The sequence below is a fragment of the Lynx canadensis genome, chromosome A3 (genome assembly GCF_007474595.2).
Source record: "Lynx canadensis isolate LIC74 chromosome A3, mLynCan4.pri.v2, whole genome shotgun sequence".
NCBI classification, from domain to species: Eukaryota; Metazoa; Chordata; class Mammalia; order Carnivora; family Felidae; genus Lynx; species Lynx canadensis.
In genome coordinates, this window is record NC_044305.1 from 127,343,128 (window position 1) to 127,363,794 (window position 20,667).

General features: G+C 50.1%; 1 protein-coding gene across 3 annotated transcripts in view; it reads left to right on the top strand.

Moving 5' to 3' along the window:
* The window catches only part of CYRIA (CYFIP related Rac1 interactor A), a 108,159-nt gene that overhangs the window by 30,694 nt on the left and 56,798 nt on the right, over positions 1–20,667 (top strand). For 2 of the 3 annotated variants that reach the window (XM_030311614.1, XM_030311612.1), the window contains exons 2-3: positions 11,483–11,524; positions 13,751–13,901. The gene's annotated coding sequence lies outside the window, so the exon portion shown is untranslated. The remainder of the gene's footprint in view (positions 1–11,482; positions 11,525–13,750; positions 13,902–20,667) is intronic. The other variant, XM_030311613.2, reaches the window with a different exon arrangement.

Sequence of the window (20,667 nt, forward strand, 5' to 3'; positions counted from 1 at the left end):
TCGTCTCTGTCTCTCTCCCCCTCTTCCCCACTTGCACAAATGCTCTCTCTCTCTCTTTCAAAAAAAAATACATATATCAAAATGATTTTACCATTACGGAAGAAGTAAGTCGTCATATTTTTGCTTTAGATATTACGACTTTAAATTAAAAAAAAAGGAGATAATTTGTTCAAGGCACAAACATCAGAATAAAAAAAAAAATCACTAGCTCTTTGGCCTTTGGTGCATTTCCTTATTTCTCTTAGCCTGGGTTCCCTTATCTCCATTATGGGCATAATGAGACCCATGTTGCCAGGGTGTGGATGTGAGAAATGAATGAGAGGCGAGGAGTGGAAAAGGCCATGCTCAGCCAAGGGCAGAGTTGGTTCTCAGTAAGTGGTTTTGAAATTTCTTTCCCTGAAGCTGCTCTACTCCCATCCTATGAATTCTGCCTGGATTGTAACCAGCTTGTTCCTGAGCTCCAAGTAGCCTTGGAGTCTAGCATAGAGACCTGAACAAAAGCGTTTTCTGGGCGCTCGAAAAACTGCATTTGACTGAGAGTCAGTAAGAAACCCAACAGCAGGCCTGGGGCAGGCCGCCACCTCCCCCTGGGCCACCAGCCCCTCGTGCAGGGGGTGCAGGGGGAGGGCAGACAGTTGCCCAGGTGGCTTCCAGCTCTGGCATTCTGGGAGTCTAATTTATGGTTGAGTTGTCATTCACGGACCAGGAAGGGCCAGATTACCCTCATTATTCTGCTCGCAGCTCTGGTGCCTGAGAAGCCACTGGGTCCTGCCACATCTAGAATTCTCTCTGAACCCTTGGGCTTTTAATTAAAGGGCTTTGTGAGTCAGATGGTTTATGGTCAGATTCAGATCTTCAGGGAGACACGGAGGGAGGTCCTCTGTCCTGTCATCTACTCCTTGAGAAATCCGCCGTCTCTCCCAGTGCGGGGACAGCAAGTTGGGAGTCTCGAGGGGGACTTCCAAGAGAGGCTGCGGCTAATCCTTACCCCACAGCCCCTCTGACTCCAGGCCCCAGAGGCCTTTGGACCGTTGACACCGCACGTCATCGCTTTTTTCCCTGTGAGTGTCTGAGCTGTGCCCGCCTGCTCTGATTCGCTTTTGGCTCCCCACGGTTGCCGCGACGCCTGGATTATTTCTTACCCAACATGGTTTCCGCTTCGGGCGGCTTGTGCTAAATGCATTTTCAGTCCCATGTGGTACAAGGGATAAAAGGATTGTCTTAAAAAAGTGGTTTCTGAATGTGTCGAAAGCAAGGCTGCCTGCTGTGTGTTTTTAACAATGGCTTCCCCAGAGGAGGGTTGAAAACCTCACCTTTCAAGATGTTTCAACTCCTATTAGAAAGCGACTTAAATAAAGTTGCTCTTCTGACCACTGCTGCTCTGATCGCCAGACTGGTGATGATTTGTCTAACCTGAGTCTCCAGGGCTGGCACTCGACACCATTTCCCTCCCAGAGGAGATGAAATTGTGCTGGTCACTTTCTTCCTTCTGGTGTCCACCTTGGGAGGGGTGTGTTTCTGAGAGCACTGGAGGGTGGGCTTTCTCGAGAGAGCACCCCACGGTTTCAGACCCATTTCTTCCTCCTACAAGCCATTAATGGGCATGTACTTTGTGTCCAGCAGTGTGTCCTCTTCCTGTCTTCTCTCCCTGTCGCCTACATCTCAATGCTCTGCACCCATCTGCCGTCTAGGGTTCCTGTGAACTGACCCAAGTCCCCTTAATTTTTCTCCTGGATGCTGTTGTGTTTATGGAACTCGAATGGGCCACTGTGTTGGCATATCTTTAGTTTGGGTTTTTCAACCTGGGCGCCCCTGACAGTTTGGGCAAAGGAAGTCTTTGGTGTGGGAGGCTCTCAGGTTCTCTGGAGCATCCCTGGCCTCTACCCTGGATGCCAGTGGCACCCCACACACTCCAGCTGTGACAGCCACAAATGTCTACCGACACCGCCAAATACATCCTCAGACTTTTGCATTTACCGAAACATACTTGTGTCTGTCTTAGTTGATATAGTTGTCTTAGTTGATATAGTTACGCATAAGGATTTTTGCTCCCCCTTTATGACTAAAGGAATTGAGGGTCAGCAACGGAAGAAACTTGCCTATCCAACAGTAGGTCAGGGAAAGAGCTGAAGTTAACAATTTAAATCTCCCGTCTTCCCAACCCAGTGTCTTTCTTACGGATGCATTTAATGGTATGCCCGCAAGTGTTTAGTAACTGGTTCTCTGGGAAAAACAAAAACAGAACAAACCTGATTAGGAGAGGTTGCCAATTTCATGGCGCAAGTACTCCCACCATGGCTGGTTCCTTCTCAAAAGACGTCATTGAACGTGAAGTTGGGAAGAGACATGTGTGATTGGTTCTGGTCAGCAGGTGCCGGCTGGCTCCAGGACACCACTGGGCCCACGTGTACTTCTGTTTCGGTAGCCTCGCTCTCTTCCGGACCTTGTTCTTCCACTCCTCTTCCTCTTCCCCCATAAACAGATATACTGGAGGGTGCCACGGGGAGGCATTCATCTGGTGAGGGCATTGATCGCCTCTTTGGATAAGTACACGGCAGTTAGAGTGGAATTTTCTCCCTCTTCTGTTAAATCAGCATTTTGTTTCCCAGTCGTTCCACCTGAGGAGTTGCAGGAGTAGGACGCTCTGATCTGAGAGCAGAGACCTTACAGAGGTCGGCAATAGGGTCTTCTGGACACAGTCCGCTCCTGAGCAGGAACTAAGTGCTGTGGGTCAACATCAGACATAGTGAGTGATCACAAGGTGGTGACGGCTACAGGGCTATTGGAGATACCATTCTGGAGGGTAAGGAGTAGGATCTTGGCTAGCGTTTTAATCCAGGTGTGAACTTTGACATCCGTAAGGCTCAGTTTCCACACCTGTGAAAGGAGAGCCAGCTTATGTCTGAGCTTCAGGGGTGTACTCACCCACTCGGTTACTTGAAGGATTGGCTGGTCGTCATAATTAGTATAAGCTCCTCAGGCCTAAGGACTCAGCTGGTCTTGGCTTTTTCATCTTGGCCATGGTTCAGTGCCAAATGCTTTTCTCTGGTCCAGCCTTAGACCTGAACTTGAGCTGGGACTGTGGGAAGAACCCTTAGCTGGTTATCAGAAGACCTGGGTTCTTGTCCCAACTTTGGTACTGCCCCGTTACATAACCCTGGGAAGTACTTCATGGTGACAGGAATGTGGGTATCCCCATGGGAGGGGTGGGAGCATGATGTGGCATTTGGATTTTATCCTGAAGGCGGTGGAAAGTGCTTGAAGAGAAGACACATCATCAAATGTGTGCTTTAGAACGTTCTTTCTGCAGAGCACAGGGCCAGAGTCCAGGCAGGATGAAACCAGTTAGGGAGTGGTTCAGCAGCCCAGTCAAAAAGTGATGAGGCGTCCCATGCGCACTAGCTGAGTGGCACAGACAGAAAATGCTGTGAGAGTTCGGAGATGGGAGAGGTCAGAAGAGTGTCCGAGAAGACCTCACGGAGGAGGCGAGGCCGCTGCTGACTTGGAAGGATGGAGGCGTATGGAGGTGTAAGTCTAGGCTGCAGAACTGGGCAAAAACCCGCAACACTGCAGTAAATCACATTGGGCTTAAACTGAGAATTTATGTAAAGGGTGGTTATGTAAATGGCCCTTTGATGGAGCGACTTGGACCCTAGGATTAAGAAAGTGGCTTCTGTTAGAAGGTGGTGGTCCTCACAGGGAACGCACATTTTCATGCAGTCCGTTTCTGCACAGCTCTTATCCCGGGCCTTTTCCTGTCTGCAGCTGCCACTTGCTTTTTTCCCTTGGTGAGGTGTAGGGTGCCTGGGGCCCTGAATAGCGGGTGCACACACTCACCCCCTGCAGCCCCCTGCTGTTGAGGAAGCACAGTGCCTCTGACTCTTGAGGATGAATACAGCACTGAATGCTGATGTGTGGCTTCTGACTTGCCTCACAGCAGGGGGCCCAGGAAGGGAGCAGCTGTGCTATTGTCTGAGCGTGTCCCCAGTATTTGTCTGCCTAGGCCAGGGTGACCGTTGTCCCTCGCGATAAGCCGTCTCGCAGCTGCCGCAGGTACGATCTCAATCATTCCTCCCCCTGTTGGCTCTGACTGTCTCCCCTTACTGAGAATGAAGGAAATGCCCCATTTTCTCGCATGCCAGTTTCGTGAACGTGTGTCCGTCCCTGTCCACAAGGCGAAGGATGGCCAGTCTCACAGCGTCCCAGTTAAATGCGCTCTGGGTTTCCCCGTGACGTGTTAGGAACATGGATTTGGCTGGGAAATGATACGAGCTAGATAGCATCACCTCTGAGGCTCACGTGAGTTAACAGGCTCAGAAGGGAAAACGACTCACCCAGCGTTGCACCATCGGGAGCTGGTAGGGTGAGGACAGAAAGCAGACACCCTCTGGACTTCAGCGTACCCCTGTTGGATTTAGAGTCCCCATTAGTACGGCATTTTAGCAGAGGTCGGCCTTGTAAGAAAGTTGCGTTCTCAAACGGCAGTATATGTCCTAGGTTAGGTTTTTTACGGAAATGCTCCCTTGATGGGCTGTTGTAGACATCAGGAGTCCCAAGTCCCAAGCACCTCTTCATTATACAGAAGGCAGCGAGTGGCTTGCCCGATGTCTTAGAGATTCAGGGTCAAAGCAGAGACTGCCTCCCAGAACACCAGCTTCTCCACCCACAGTGCTTTGCCTCCCTCCGGCCTCGCGGCAATGGTGCTCTCGCTAGAAAACACCCAGCATAAGCCACCTGAAAAGTGCCTTTTGTTGTTGTAGGCCAGGGGCTGGTGGGGAGTTCACAGTTGGCGTTGGCCGTGTGACATTCTTGTGTCTTGGGGAGGACGAGTGCCGCGGATGTTTGCACAGTATGCTGGAGCCCGCCGCAGTCGTCAGGAATTTGGACGGCAAATGACTCCAGCCAGATTGGCTTTCGGATCGTGCTCAGTGCAGTCTGGCCGTGGCACCATTTCTTAGTTTCCTACTCCTGGGCAGCCCTGGCGTTAAACTTCCATAGCAATCGTTTACTCTCCTAGTCCAGGTCAGCTTTGCCCCCTCATTCAGGAGCGGTCGTATTTGCTAAAGCTGACGTAGGGGCCGAGTACCGCACTGGTCACATTTAACGTTGGGTAGCCCTAACAACCCTGAGATGGACAGACAGGGGGGCCAAGATGCAAAGAAGTTACGGCTCACAGCTGTTGGACTCAAGACCCCAGGCTCTTTCCGTGGCCCCATCTCCCTGCTGACACAACAATATCTGCTGTGCTGATTCACTGCTGGCATCAGGGCAAGCGCCAATGTAGGTAAAGCCCATTACAGCCTGATGCCAGCCTCTTTTCCTACTGTCTCTGCTACCTCCTTCCTTCTTCCCCAGCCACTCTGAGCCATCCACGGCCTTCAAGGAATTTACAGATTCGACCATCAGCCCTTGGCATTTGTGCAGGATGCTGGGCTGGTTGCAGTAGGTGTGACTACCCTGTAAAGATAAGAAAGACGTGCCCCCCCCTCTTAGGGGCTCCCCATCCCGTGGCAGAAAGAAAACGTGAACACAAGTAGCTTTCATACTTCAGAAGAGAAAGCTCATTTGATCTTCAAAGTGGCCCAGAGAGGCTGCTGGTGTATGTTGCTGAAAGATCTGCATTTAATAGACTTTCTACCTCGAGATCAGACCAAGTTAAGGTCACACAGCCCAGCCAAGGCCAGGTTGGGAGCAGACCCGGTTTTCCTTGCGCCCCTATATAGCGTTCCTGCCGCATCAAGGCATCCTCCCGCCTTGCGTCACCAGGGTTGGTTAAGGACAGCCTCTGTAGTCTGGACTGTTTGTGTCTGTCTTACTGCTGCCTGCCTGATGGAGACAAGTCAGCTGTCAGCTGCTGACGCCTCAAACCTGTTAAGTTGTGCCCCTTTTCTTCTGGAAAGGTGACATTCCTATAGGTGCAGTCTGGAAAGGGAGGAGAAAACATGAAGATGCCCCTGTTGTCTAGGACACTCAGGGGTGTCAGGGAGAGGGGCCTGGTCACATTCAGTTTTTGTTTTTTTTTTAAGTTTATTTATTGTGAGGGGGGCGGAGGGGCAGAGAGAGGGAGAGAGAGAATCCCAAGCCGGCTGCACACTGTGTGCGCAGAGCCCGACATGGGGCTTGATCCCGTGAACCCTGAGATCATGATCTGAGCTGAGATCAAGAGTCAGATGCTTAAATGACTGAGCCACCCAGGCGCCACTGGTCGCATTCAGTTTCAAAACTGTCTCCTGCCCCCCACCCCCACCCCCATCCCCAGAGGAGGACCTCTGGTTGGCGTGACCAACCCTGTGAAATACCTTCTCGGAGAGCAGCAATCCATGGTGGCAGTTGTGTTCAGAGAGTGAGATTTGAACTTCTGGAAAGACTGGGCAGAGTTTTCCGACGGGTTCCAGCCAGAGAAGGTGGTCTCCTTCTGCCATCCTCGTGGGGGAGTGACCTTTTCGCTGTCTGGGTGTGACCAGGAGGACAGATGGGGAAGCCATGACCCTGAGAAATGGAACAGGTATGAGCTCGGGAGTAGAGACCTGGGCTCTTGTCCGGGTTCTGTTACTGCCTGCCACTGGCAATGGCCCTCGCGCGCAGCGTCATATCTGGCAGCTGTGGACGTTAGAGATTGAACTTGGGTTCAGAGGTGTGCTCCACCCCCCGCCCACCATCAACCTTGGCTGCTCGCTCGGCCTCTCTCGGAGCTGCTCTCCCAGTCCTTATGTGCATGATGAGGTTAAGGGGGGTCACAGCCGTGTGCAGTAAGAGTGATACGAGGGCCACGTGATGTGCAGCACAGCACCCGGCACATAGTCAGTACACGGTGCAAAAGAGTGACTTGCGTTTATCCCACCGCCATCACCCACTGGTTGACCTCTGATGGTCAGTCTAGGGTTGCCCGAGCACTGGCACCCTGGACAGTCACCATCTGGCCTCTGGGCTGCTCTCGGGTTGGATTCCCAGCATAAGAAGCTACATGCCAAGATGGAAGAAACCAGAATCAGTCAGGAGAGCTGCGTCTAGTCATGGCTTTTCTGCCTACCAGCAGGGTGGCATTGGATAAGTCCGTTCCATTCTCTAGAACTCAGGGACCCCCTGAATCACATGAATAATCATATTAGGAGTAGTAATGATAATACCGATAGCAGTAGTGGGTTTATTGGTGGCCCCCCAAAAAGTCCATGCCCTCACCCCTACCACCTATAAATATGACCTAATTTAGAAAGAAGGGTCTTGGGGCACCTGGGTGGCTCAGTTGGTTAGGCGACAAACTTCGGCTCAGGTCATGATCTGGCGGTGCGCCAGTTCAAGCCCCGTGCTCTGTGCTGACAGCTCAGAGCCTGGAACCTGCTTTGGATTCTGTGTCTCCCTCTCTCTCTGCCCCTCCCCACTCATGCTCTCTCTCTCTCTCTCTCTCTCTCTCTCTCTCTCTCTCTCTCTCAAAAATAAAGAACCATTAAAAAAATTTTTTTATAAAAGAAAGAAGGGTCTCACCTATTTATCAAATCTCATCACTCACAGAAGCTCCTACCAAAGCAGATGGCAGGCGTTGCCCTTTGTGTTCCCGTGGGATGAGGCCAGTGCCTCCCCGAGCCTCTTCGGGCGTCGCTAAGCCTCTTCAGGCCAGCAGGCTTCTCTAGAGCTGTCAGAAGTCGCTGGCCTACCGGTGCTGTGATGTTCCTTGATTAAACGAATGCCACAACATCTCTTCAGAGAACCAACTGAGGCTCATTGCCCTTCATTAACATTTCACTTTACCTGTGTTGATGTATGAGTCTGATTCAAGACTGATTTCCTGGTTTCAAAACAATGGCAGATGCTTTTTCCTCTTGGCCTGGTTCTTAAGCAGGCAGTTCTTGGGGGCAGGAATAAAATAGAAGCAGGCTATGAGTGCTGCGTCCTTCTCCCCTCCACCAGACCGGACTCCCCGCCCCCCAGATCCCAGCTCTGCCCTCTCCAGGCCGGGTCCGTGCTTGCTGACCCTGAGGAAGCGGGTCTTGTGGCTGTCGGTGCACTTGATTTCTCCTGTGGGGCTGGACAGCTGCTCACATGCCAGTCGCCTGTCCGGCTGCCGTAGGCTGCCGCAAAGAGCCACTGAGCCCTCACGTTTGGGGGACTGGCTGGTTATCCGAATAGCTTCACGTTCAGGTTCTGGGTGTGAGGGCACAAGGAACCCAGCAGTCCTTTTAAAAGATACTGCTGAAACTAGTCCCTCCTTGCTTCTTGAATCATAGCACGACGGCTTCCTAATCAAGTTACGTCAGCCTGTTTTATATGTAAGGTCTACGAGCCCAGTAGACTTAGAAGGCCTTCTGCTGAGCAAAGGAGAGTGAATGGTCGCAGAGGGGCATTTGCATGGCTTGGAAAGCAGGGGGTCATCCAGGAGAGTCCAACACAACTAAGCATAAGAATAACCAGCCCCATGGGGCTGTGGATTATATTAGGGTTGGCCATATGTCTTGTGTGCCTGGGACAATTCCACTTTATGCCTGTCGTCCCCTGGGCGTTATTAATATGCCCCCTTTCGCTCTTAGAAGTATCCAGGTTTGGCTGATAAATCGCATGGTCACCCTAATCGTGGGTCACTTTGTATGTGCACTTTGTATAGTTGCAGAGTAGATAATGTGTTTAGGTAAAAGCCTATACCTGTGTGCTTCAACCTCTCAGAAGTTGGCTGTAGGGGTAGCATGGTTCTACAGCTGTGGCTAAGTCACATCACCGTCTCATAGCACGTGCTGCTGAGAGGTGAGATCGTGGGCCAAAATGTCAAGTAGATAGGAGTTTAGATCCTTCTTCATAGCTTACTAGTTTTTTGACCTTGAGGAAATTACTTAGCTTATCTCGACTGTAAATTGGGAATAATCATACAGACCTCAGCAGTTGGTGCTGTTATGAAATCACCCATGTCAAGCATCTCGCTTATTTCCTGACACGTGATAAGCTGCCAACAAATGGCATTGCCGCTATTATTTATTATGATGATGATGATTTTATGATTTTATGACTAGTATTATTTTGGTCTTAGTCTTTCCATCTGTGACATGGTAAAGGATGATCCCTGTCCTGCCCTGCTCCCCAGGTCGTTGTGAGGCTGAAAGCAGGTAGTATCCTCAACACCTAGGGTTGCTGGGAGCGTGTGCACCGTTTAAGGTGAGGACTTTCGGCAGAGTCTCACTTGCCCACCTGCCCAATGGATCCGTCCCTCTGGGTGACATGGAAAATAGGTTCCCAAGACATCATCCCTCTACCCGCCCTGAGGACTCTCTCGTCGCTGGCCCTCCTCGGCCCAGCCTACTTCCTCCTCCCATGAGCAGTACTGTGTAAACACCAAGGCCAGAATGTCATTTACTGGTGCCGGCTGACTCGGGGGCTGCCACCCGAGTGTGGGAAGGGTCCAGATTTCTGGCTGGGCCGGCGAGGCGCCTCTCAATGTTCCCTGGCTGGGGAGTTTCTTCCCTTCCTCTGCCTTTTGAATGTAAGTGTCATCTGTTCCCGGTGTCCTTACTTTATTCCCTGTCTCTTTCCACTAATTTGCCTTCCTGTAAGCCTCCCTTTTCTTTCCTCGTTTTTTTTTTCTTTTTTGTTTTTTTTTTCCTTTTTCTTTTGACGTGACTGCCCTATTAGGGAGGATCACGGTGGTGGTTGAAAGCGGAAATTCCATCCGGATTGCCTGAATGGAAATCTTGGCTCTACCTACCGCTCAAAAGCTGAGTCCCTTGGATGACCACGTCAGTGTCCTTATCTATGAAAAAGGGGCAAGAATAATGCCTACCTAGTGTGGTTGCTGGGAGGTTTCAGGAGTTACCAGAGGTACCGTGCTTAACAACGCCTGATGTACGTACAGTAGGTACTTGCAGAAGGGGAACTATTTTCATTATCTAAAAACCTGCCCGTTCATATTTCTTCATGTTGGCTGGTGCTCTTGGTAGGAAGGAGGCTGCAGCAAGGTCTGTTGACTCCGAGTCTAGGCTGGGACTCTGATGGACCATGCTCGCACCGGGGGCTTTAGAGTGAGTCCTTACCTGCTCAGACTGGATGGTGGGAACAGGTCCTCCATGCTTGGTCTTCTCCCTATCCATCTGCCTTCTCTTTGGTTTGTCCCTGCCCTGTCCTTCTACTTCCAGAGACATTCTAAAGTGGAAGACATGCAGCTGTTCTGAGCTCTGAGTCCCTCCACTGAATGGGGCAGGGGCACATGATACAGTGACAATGTGACAGGTCACTGGACTGGAGGGCAAGAGATCCCTGTTGCAGTCCTGCTTCTGCTGTATGACCCTGGATAAGCCATTTCATGTCTCTGGATTGCAGCTTCTCCCTTTTCAAAATGGCGGTCATTATCCCCTCTGCTCTGTACCTCTCTGAAAATGACCAAACATGAGATTTTGAGGAGTGTTCTCCTGGCTGCCACGTGCTACAGAAGCGAGGACTCCCGCTGGTCTCGGATGGAGCAGAGGGTTTGTGGCAACAGCTGTGGCCACAGTCCATGCTGCTGACAAGAGGAGCAAATCGGTGTTGGTGTTTGCTGTGTGAGGCTGTGCTCGTGGGGACCTGAGATGGGAGTTGTCAGTGTCCTTCCCTGCTTGACCTCTGTTCTCTCTGATGGACATCTGGCCCATGGGTGACTCAGTCAGGAAACTACCAGCCATCGCTTCAAAAAGCTTGGACTCCTCTCAAGGATATGCTTACTTTGTGTTGTCCTGTGTTTGTTTGGATGGTGGGGGGAATCATTTACAGAATCAAGGGCAGATCCTGGGGGAATAATTTACAGAATCAAGGGCAGATCCTCAGAGTGAGCCCCTCCTCCCTGGTAAGGCCTCTGTGACCAAATCAATAAGATGGAAGGAGTTGGGGCATGCTGAGGGCTGGATTAGGATCACAAGTTACCCAAAGGCTGGTCCATGGACAGAGCCAGGTTGGTGACATCAAAACTCTCCAGAAGCTTTGGCCGCTATGCCAGGCCAAAATTGTACTTTTAGCTTCTCCAGCGCACAGTGAGTTTGGGAACTGCTAGAGTGGGTGGGACTGGACTTGCCTGTCAGGAAGCTCCGCATTCCCTGCCCCCTCCTTGTCCCCATCAAAAGACTGGAAAGAGTTAATAGTATTAGCTTTGATGTATGATTAGGTTATGATTAGGGTTATTTGTGTTCTTGTGCAACTTAACCAGGTGACTGTATCCTTAAAGATGCACGTTGGGAGTTGGGGTACTCTTGTGAGCGTCTGTAAATGAGTAGAGGGGTCAACATGGGTGGGAGAACATTCCGGAAGTACCTGAGAGTCATAGTCTGGGAGAGGCTCAGCATTCTACTGGCCTGACCCTCTTAATTTTCTGGTGGAAGAAAGTGGGATTCTTGCTGGGCCCCAATGGGAGAATGAAGTCTCTATCATGTACACTGAAAACGTATTATAATTCTGAGGGTGTTTGACAAAGAAAGTGGTGGGGAGGGATGGCTCCTCCAATACTGAATCACTTCAACACCTTCCCTCTTGTTTCCAGGTCCTTTCGTGGCACATCTGGCCTCTCAGCCACAGCCAAGAGGTGAGAGACACGGTCTTACCCCAGGATCCTTCTTCAGAAATTCACATTCTTCATCGTCTACACCCAAGCACATAGAAAACAGCCCCTGTGTCAGGGCACCCTTTTCCTCAGGCTGTGCTCTGTGGTGGGAATTGACGAACACAACCCCAAATCCAGAGGAAACAAACCTCCTTCCTCCTCTACCTCCGTGACCTGCTTTCCCAAAATGCAGGGCCATCCCCACATGATGTCAGTTCAGAAATCACTTTCTCATCAGGCCAAGGACTTTTCAAAGTTGCTGTGTTTTCCCTATCGTTTCCTTCCTTCCTCCTCCCCCCCCTTCACTTCCTGTTTTTTTCTTCCTCTTTCTCCACCCCCCTAGCCCGGCTCTCCAGCCTTGTCCCTTGTTGTCTGAGAACAGGAACAAAGCGCCAAGCGTAGATAATCATGATTTCCTGATGGGCCCTCTCAGTGCCAGGGCCCAGGCGCAGCTTCTCTGGGACACAGGAGCCTCTGCTGGGAGCACAGCAGGAAGCAGGGCCTCAGAGCCTCCCGGCTGAAAGAGAATCTAACAAGAATAATCTTTCATGTCCTTACAACAATTTATAGTTTCCAAAGAACTTTCTCCCGCATTCAAGCTAAAACACTGGAAAAATAAGTAAGACAAGTCCTAGTGTTTTGGCCTAATAACTGAAGTCTACAGTAGATGGGCAAAACATAGATGTGGGAGTTAGACATGCATTTATTTCTGGTTCTGTGCCTTTTTCCCATTATGACTCTACGGATCATCGTAGTTCTCTGAAACTCGGTTCTCTCACCTCTTGAGAAAATGGACTTCAGGGTACCTTGTGGGGAATTTTTGAGGACAAATCAGGAAAATGTACTGTAAGATTCACTTGGTATGCCTGGTAGATATTATTTACTTAATAAACGTGAGATCGGGGCGCCTGGGTGGCGCAGTCGGTTAAGCGTCCGACTTCAGCTCAGGTCACTATCTCACGGTCCGTGAGTTCGAGCCCCGCGTCGGGCTCTGGGCTGATGGCTCAGAGCCTGGAGCCTGTTTCCGATTCTGTGTCTCTTTCTCTCTCGGCCCCTTCCCCGTTCATGTTCTGTCACTCTCTGTCCCAAAAATAAATAAAAAACGTTGAAAAAAAATTAAAAAAAAATAATAATAAAATAAAATAAAATAAAATAAAATAAAATAAAATAAAATAAACGTGAGATCGCTTGTTGGGTTTTGGTTTTCTGCAAACAGGAGGGGCGGTTCAAATCCAAAGTAGCCAGAAAAGCCACATAATAAATGACACCCATGGGAGGAGGGACTGTATCTGTTACTGTGTTTTCCTGAAACATGGAGAGAGAGAGAAAGGCAGAGAGACAGAGAGACCTACTGACTGGGCACAAATCACTGAAAAACAAAGCCCACCCACTACCGTGATCCTGACGCTTCTGTTCCATAACAATATTTTTCTTTTTTTTTTTTAACCTGAAATGGAGGAAAGAACAGGTTTTTTTTTTTTTTTTTTAATTTTTTTTCAACGTTTTTTATTTATTTTTTTTGGGACAGAGAGAGACAGAGCATGAACGGGGGAGGGGCAGAGAGAGAGGGAGACACAGAATCGGAAACAGGCTCCAGGCTCTGAGCCATCAGCCCAGAGCCCGACGCGGGGCTCGAACCCACGGACCGCGAGATCGTGACCTGGCTGAAGTCGGACGCTTAACCGACTGCACCACCCAGGCGCCCCCATAACAATATTTTTCTAATGGGAAACAGAACAATCCCAACCACATGCCTGAGGTAGACTGTTTCACTAATTTAGCTCCCAGGGGCAAAACTACAAAAACAGCGATCTGGAAAAAGTCCCACCTCCCTTTTTGAATATCTGTTTAAAAAATTAAATTAAAAAAATAAAATAAAATAAAATAAACAAACCCTTCCCATTCAGGGTCAATGGAGAAGTCAGCCGGACCATGAAGCTGCTCTTTAAAAAAATTCTGAGAGAGTCAGAGACATGTTCTGATCTGAATTCTCCAAGTTGCTGAATCCTTGAATGACACTGTTTTCTCTGAGCCTCAGTTTCCCCGGCTACAAAATGAAAGCGTTAGAGAAGGCTATTGCATTGATTTCTTCCAGCCCTGGTAATCTGTGATTCTGGTATTCTCTCTGGTCTCCTTAAAAGATGTCTTGTTTCTAGAGGAGAACAGGAAATGGCCTCTCAAAATAACATGACTTGCATTCCCTCTTAGCAGATTATCACTCACGTAAGGACAGAGAAGCCACGGGACTCCAGCGGGCACGGCCCTGACTTGGGAGCCAGACTTGCCGCGGCCATCTTGTTCAGTGGGTTTGTCCCATCAGCCTGGATCGGTGAGCCTGAATCACAAGACACAGTGCTGGGTAAGAAACAAGTGACTTTGGCTATGGCAGACAGCACAACGGTAACTTTCCTGTTTAGTGGAAAGGATGTGCGCTGTGTGTGCTTATAGAATACTGGAAAGTATTAAGGTGGTCACTTCACCAGATTTGTCATCTTTGATTAGAAGTCATGCCTCCTGACACCATATACACATAAAAGGAAAAAAAAAAAAAAACACCCCAAGGTTATAGTTTTGAAATGGTTAAAGGGAGGGTGCCTGGGAGTCTCAATCAGTGGAGTGTCCGACTCTGGATTTCGGCTCGGGTCATGACCTCACAGTCTGTGGGATCGAGTCCTGCGTCAGGCTCTGTGCTAACAGTGCGGATCCTGCTTGGGATTCCCTTGCTGCTTCCCTCTTTGCTTCTCCCCTGCTCGTGTGCTCGCTCTCTGTCTCTCAAAAGAAATAAATAAACATACATGCATACGTGCATACATACATACATAAAGTGGTTAAAGGTCCCTGGGTTCTACCAGTACATTCTGAGTGGGAGCTGTAGCTGTCCTGAGCTGTGAGTGTTTAGGCATGAGGTAGAGGAGCTTAGAACTGCATGCAGGAGAGAGCAGGTGAGAACTGTACCTCCAGGTGACTTGTCCTTGCAGAATTCATTTCCTCTGAAGCACAATCTGGGTTCCTGTCTTGCCCATCCTTGCCGTGCAGACTCAGGTGAGCAGGAAAGTCCTTAAGTAGCAAACCCAGGATGGAATTCGGGTCTCGTGCCAGAGGTCTGGTTTGCCTCGCACTGGCTGTAACATTTTTTGAGACATTTTTAGTTTGCAAAGTTCTCATCCAGGACCATCGCCACACACCAGCTGCAGGTTGCCAGGCACATGGGTTCTTTGTTGTTACTGCGTTCCTCCTCTGTCACCTCCTCCTGATCCATTATGGATCTGCAAGGACTGGGCCACATCTGCTTGAACTTCTTCGTTGAACTCGGACGTGACATGAACCGACACCCCTCCCAGATGACTCAGGTTCTACTGAGGGCTCAGCAGCCTGGGTTCTGGTATTCTAACACATCTGCATAAGCTGGCCCAGGACGCCCACCGGGACAAGACCAGGAGTCACGAAGGAGATGCCAATACACTGAGAAGGCCATGCACCTGTTAATCTTTCTCCACTTGCTGGTGTTACCTTCTGCTGCCCTCTGTCCAAAAGCTCTTCTTCTTCATCTAGATGCCTTGAGTTCCCTTAAAACCAAAAGCAGAAACATTTCATACAGCTGAGTGTAGCACAGAAAGCAAGACCAGGTGATCTCTAAGGTGTTTTCCGGTTTCATCCTAGACTTGTGGCTTACACCAAATTCTCATTCTTTGAGGGAATAGGATTGTCTTGTGCTCCCTTCCTTTTTCTTCCTCTTATGGTTTCTTTCCCTAGAGTGGCCACCAGGCCACAGCATAATTTAGAGGAAGGAGGAGAGCTTTTAGAATTAGACAGACCCGATTTCAAATCTCGGTTCTGCTTCTTTAGTTGAGTGATTTTGCTGAGATCATTTCAAATTCCTGAGGTTCTGTTTCCCCATCGGTACGATGGGGACAATATGCCCTATGTTGTCCACTTGTGGTCAAGATCAAAGGATATAGTTGAAATGCATTAACATAGTTTCTTCCTCAACAAATGTTAGCTCCTTTTCCTCTCCAGTCTTATCTAGAGCTACTTAAGTGTAGCTTTGATCCCCCATTGGGTTCTTTTTTTTTTTTTTTTTTTCAACGTTTATTTATTTTTGGGACAGAGAGAGACAGAGCACGAATGGGGGAGGGGCAGAGAGAGAGGGAGACACAGAACCGGAAACAGGCTCCAGGCTCCGAGCCATCAGCCCAGAGCCTGACGCGGGGCTCGAACTCATGGACCGCGAGATCGTGACCTGGCTGAAGTCGGACGCCTAACCGACTGCGCCACCCAGGCGCCCCCCCCATTGGGTTCTTTTGTAACCTTGTGCCTTGTGTGTGCGTTAGCTCCGAAGAAGGTGCCATCTTGGTGTTAGGCCTACAGCACCAATTGTGGGATCATCAACAAATAAACATTTGTACATTGTATCAGGCAGTGTTCAGTGTTATGGAAAAAAGTAAAACAGGAAAACCTAAATAAATAAAGCAAGCCAGAGAGATGGGATGTGGGGAGAGCAGGACTGCTGTTCTAAACAGGGTCCAGGGGAAGCCTCCCTGGCTAGGTGTTACTGGAGTAGGGTGTAGACAGAGGGAGGGAGTGAGGCTAGAAGGAGCAGAGGCCCTCAGGCGGGAATGTGCTTAAGGAACTGCAAGCAGCCAGTAGGATTGGAGCAGAAGGAGCAGGGCACAGTGGAAGGGGGTGAGGGCAGAGAGAAGCAGTCAGATCATGTAGGGCCTCATAAGCCACTGTAAGGACGTGGGCTTTTATGTTCTGGCTGGCCTTTCCAGAGATTCTCCTACTTTTCCTCCCTCTTCCCTAGAACATCTCTAAAGGCCCCATCTCCGAAGCCTCCCTGAGTAGAGAAAGGGACGGATGCTCTTGCCCAGTAAAGTACAAGCCATCCGTTCAAAAACCTGTATTGGTAACAAGACTCTGGAGATGAATGAGACGCAGCCCTGTTCTAGTGCCCATGGTCCAATGCTACTTCAAGCTGCTTGAGAAAGTTGCGTTGGTAAATGAGGTCGAAATGAGTCGTTGTTCTGATTTGGTCATTGTGGAGCCAGTTTGCTAGAGTGGCCATTTTCCACGGGCACCTCGCACAGGTCACTTCTACCGGTTCTCTTGAAATGCATTCACATAGTGTATTACCAAGTCTTGCCTTCAGGGTAGAGGCAGGATGAATTCACTCAGCAAACACCTGAGTGCCTATTCTGCGTCAGTGCTAGTGTAGACACTGGGTACAGATGACGACTAGGTTTACACCCTGCTCTCGAGGGGTTTATGGTTTTAGTGGGACATTTGCTAGTGACCAACCAACACAACTGATCTGTGGCTGTGAGGGAGCCCAAGGGGACGCTCCTGATGCAGACAGAGGGGCAGGACGGGGCAGCTTCTTGGGCATGTCGTCTCCACTCAGTCCTAGAGGTGAGGAGCAGTGAATGGCAAGGAGGGTGGGGAACATCAGGGAGGGGTGTTGGGAGTTTCCAGGCAGAGGAAGGACATAAGCAGGGGATGCCCGGTGCCTGTCACCATGCCTGACAGTCACTGGAGTGTGAGGTGAGGCAAGTCTGAGAGGCCCCTTCAGAGGGGGGAGATGGAAGGCTAACCAGGAGCCTTGAATGCCCAGCCAAGGATGTTGAGTGCACTTGAGGGCAGCCTAGAGCGGGAAGAGTTTTTTAAGCCCAGATTGATGGCCTGAGGAGATTGGAGTTAGATGAAACTAAGGGTCTAATTTTATTGACCCTGAATTTGTTCTGATTGATCAAAAAATACTTCATTTTTGACGTGCTTATTTTATACCTACTCCTGGTAACATTATAAGATCATAGCTTCCTCAGATGGGAAATAGGTTCATGCAGATGGGCTGAATGAGATGGTCTTCTGGAGCTGATGAATTCATGGCGCTTCCTGCCTCCTGGTGCCCTAGTGAATGTTGAACATTGGTGGTTTCGTGTGGGGTCTTGGCACTCAAATTGCCAGAAAGCGGTGAGAACATGAGCCTTGTTTCTGACTGGAGGGAGTAGCTGGCAAAAGCCCAAGCTTTTCTAGTAGAAATGGTGGAATTTAGGTCTTGATACCTTTTTTTTTTTCTAGTCAGAAAACAAACGGGTAATATCTATCTCTTAATCCTCTCCTAGTTGAATAGGACAGTAAGAATGTTCTCTTTAGAAAGTACACATTCACTGGCCAGACAATACCTGAGTCCCAATACCTGAGAATGTATGAGGACTGGAAACCATCAAGACAAATTAAGCCTGCTCATCCGTCCAAGGAGATCATGTTTGTGACGATGACAAAGGAGGCACAGACGCAGATAGTGGGTAGGAGGCCCTTGCATGCACAAAGTACAGAAAGGGAGCATGTCCTCTGCCCTGGGAAGTCAGGAAAGATTTCCAAGAGGGGCCAAATTGAGCTGGGTATTGAAGGGTGAGTAGGAGTTGGGAGCTGGGCGAGAGACACCCCTAGTACAGAATGGCACTCTATAAATAAGGGCCAGTGTTCAAACATCTGTGGTGGCAGTGGAGAGGAAGTAGCCAGAGTGATCATCGTGCACAGATAATTCCTCAACTCTGCATTTTAGAATCCATTAGTAGCCTCCTCCTTAGCCTCCCACCTTGTTCCCAACAGTGACTAAAAATAATCAGATTGACTAATTTGAGTCGATCTCTTCTCTGACCCATGGAGGTGTTAGTGAGTGGAATCGGATGAGAGGGACCAAGAAAAGAAGTGGAAAGAGGAGGAGGGAATCCATCGCCATCATCCAGAAACACTGACGGAACAGCATAGCTTGCACCAGGGCTCTCTGGTAGCAAAACTCAACTTTACAGACAGCCAGGTCCGCTTCTTCCCGGTGAAAACTGCAACGGGGTGTTTAGAACTGTGCTCCTCTCCCTTCCTCTTAGAAAAAAGTTATGTGGGGCGCCTGGGAGGCTCAGTTGGTTAAGCGTCCGGCTTCAGCCCAGGTCATGATCTCACAGCTTGTGGGTTTGAGCCCCACGTCGGGCTCTGTGCGGACAGCTCAGAGCCTGGCGCCTGCTTCGGATTCTGTGTCTCCCTCTCTCTCTGCCCCTCCCCAGCTCGTGCTCGCACTCTGCCTCTGTCAAAAATAAATGAACTTAAAAAAAATGAAAAGAAAAAAGTTATATGTATATGTTCGTGTGTCTGTATATACCCAGATACGTGTATGTGTGTGTATATACATACATACGCGCACAGACACGCACACGTATGTAGTATGTAGAATCTATTCTAGCCTAACGCACCCTGGTGCCGACGCCCTCCAGCCACTCGTGCCGGCTGAAAGACGAACGGATGGGTTAGAATTGGCCTCGCTGACCTGCACCACTTCCTTGGGCGTGTTGGGTGTGTTGAGGTCTGTGCTCCCGGCACCAGAGGTCCACAAGCACACCAGGATGCCCGTTACAGAAGAAGAAACTGCAGCTCAGAGACATGAAGCAGCTTGCCCAAGGCCCCCCGCTCCTAGGTGGTCAGGACTCAGACTCACTTGTGACTGTCTCCCCTTCCGCTCTGCATGCCGTGCTATCCTTCTGATAAACCAATGAGGAGCAGTTAAGGATCATCCCTGAACGTGGCCCTCACCTAGAGCTCTGAAATGCAGCACTGGACAGAGCAGTGGCATCCTGTCTTGGAGTCCTCTCCGGATCTTCCGATGCCAGCAGACTCTCCACAGCTTGCCCCACGGGTGTCTGTTTACATGCTTCCAGGGACGGGGAGCTCACTACTTGATAACGACAGTTGGTTCTGCTTGTGGGCACTTGGGGATCCTTCCCTCCTTGAAGAGCTGTCTCTGAACTTAACCTTGTCCCATTCTGGTAGGCTTACTTCCAATTGCTGTTGTTGTTGTCTTTAAGGAATCTCTGCACCCAATGTGGGGCTCAAACTCATGACCCTGAGATCAAGAGCAGCGGGTTCCACTGACTGAGCCAGCCAGGCTCACCCTCATTTCTAGTAGGCTTAAACATGTCAATAGCAAGCAGCTTGAGGGATGAGTGCTTTGCTCTGATTGGAGTCTCCGGTAGATAGAGCCCCATGACGTACCCTCCTCTCCATTTCCCCTCTTGGAGAACCAGGAGAATCAGTCAGGGCTTCCTTGACTCTTCTCTTGGGGGGTCTGTTTGTTCTCCCTGACGGGCTAGGCAGAGGAGACGACATGGCACCTGGGTTTCTTCTCTTCTCCCTCTCAGGAAAAACCTCACCGTGAGCTTCTTCTCACCCTCTTTGCTCCAGAAGCCTGGCTGTACCAGGGCGAGTAAGCATTTCTCTTGGATACCTTTGACTGACATAAGGTGAAGTTTGAAAAGAAGGAGCAGAGATGAGAAAGAAAAGGAAGGAAGGACAGGATGGCTGTGGTGTCGGGATTAACTTGGGTTCTGGCCCGAGCTGTGGCACGGACTCACCATTTGACCTTGGACACCCCCTTCCCCTCTCTATCGTCACTACGCGGGAGTCGGGCCTGACCGTCCAGGGCTTTCCCTTTCCGAACATGACCCCAGAGAGAGTCATGGCTGCTGAACCCGCATGTTGTCCAGCAGGACCCTGATGTGGGGTTCGCTTTTGCACCACCGGAACCAGGAGGCACCTCTGGAAGGTGAGAAACTGGACCCCCCCCCCCCCCTTTTCATGGCAGGAAGGGCCTCCATCGGCCCTGGAGCACAGAACGGCTGATCTGGTTCTCAGAGTAAAAGGGCTCAGCCTGCACCCTGCCCCCATCCTGATGCTGTGAGCCCCGGTGCCCTTGCTCTGCCCCTTTCTTCCAGTTTTCCAGCTTCTTGAAGCTCTGTCTGTGCTTCTTCTCTGTGCTGGAAGATAGGAGAATCAGCTTAGGGTGCTTGGCTTAGCCCTGATGGCGAGCCCGCCTTTCTCTGGGGCTTGGAAGCTGCCAGCCTAGTGGTCCCAGGATGAGGGGACTTCATCTGACCTGCACAGCAGAGTTAGGCCCAGGCTGCAAATGGGCAGACGCGTTCTGCGGAGAGAATTGTTGCTGAGGAAATCGGGCTCCGAACGTGTCTCCTCCAAAGACCTCACTTCCCAACAGGCCACCTTGCTCTCCTGACCGTGCTGCCGGCCCAGGAAGAAGGGGAACATGGCCATCTGACAGAATTATTCAGTTGCCATTACAT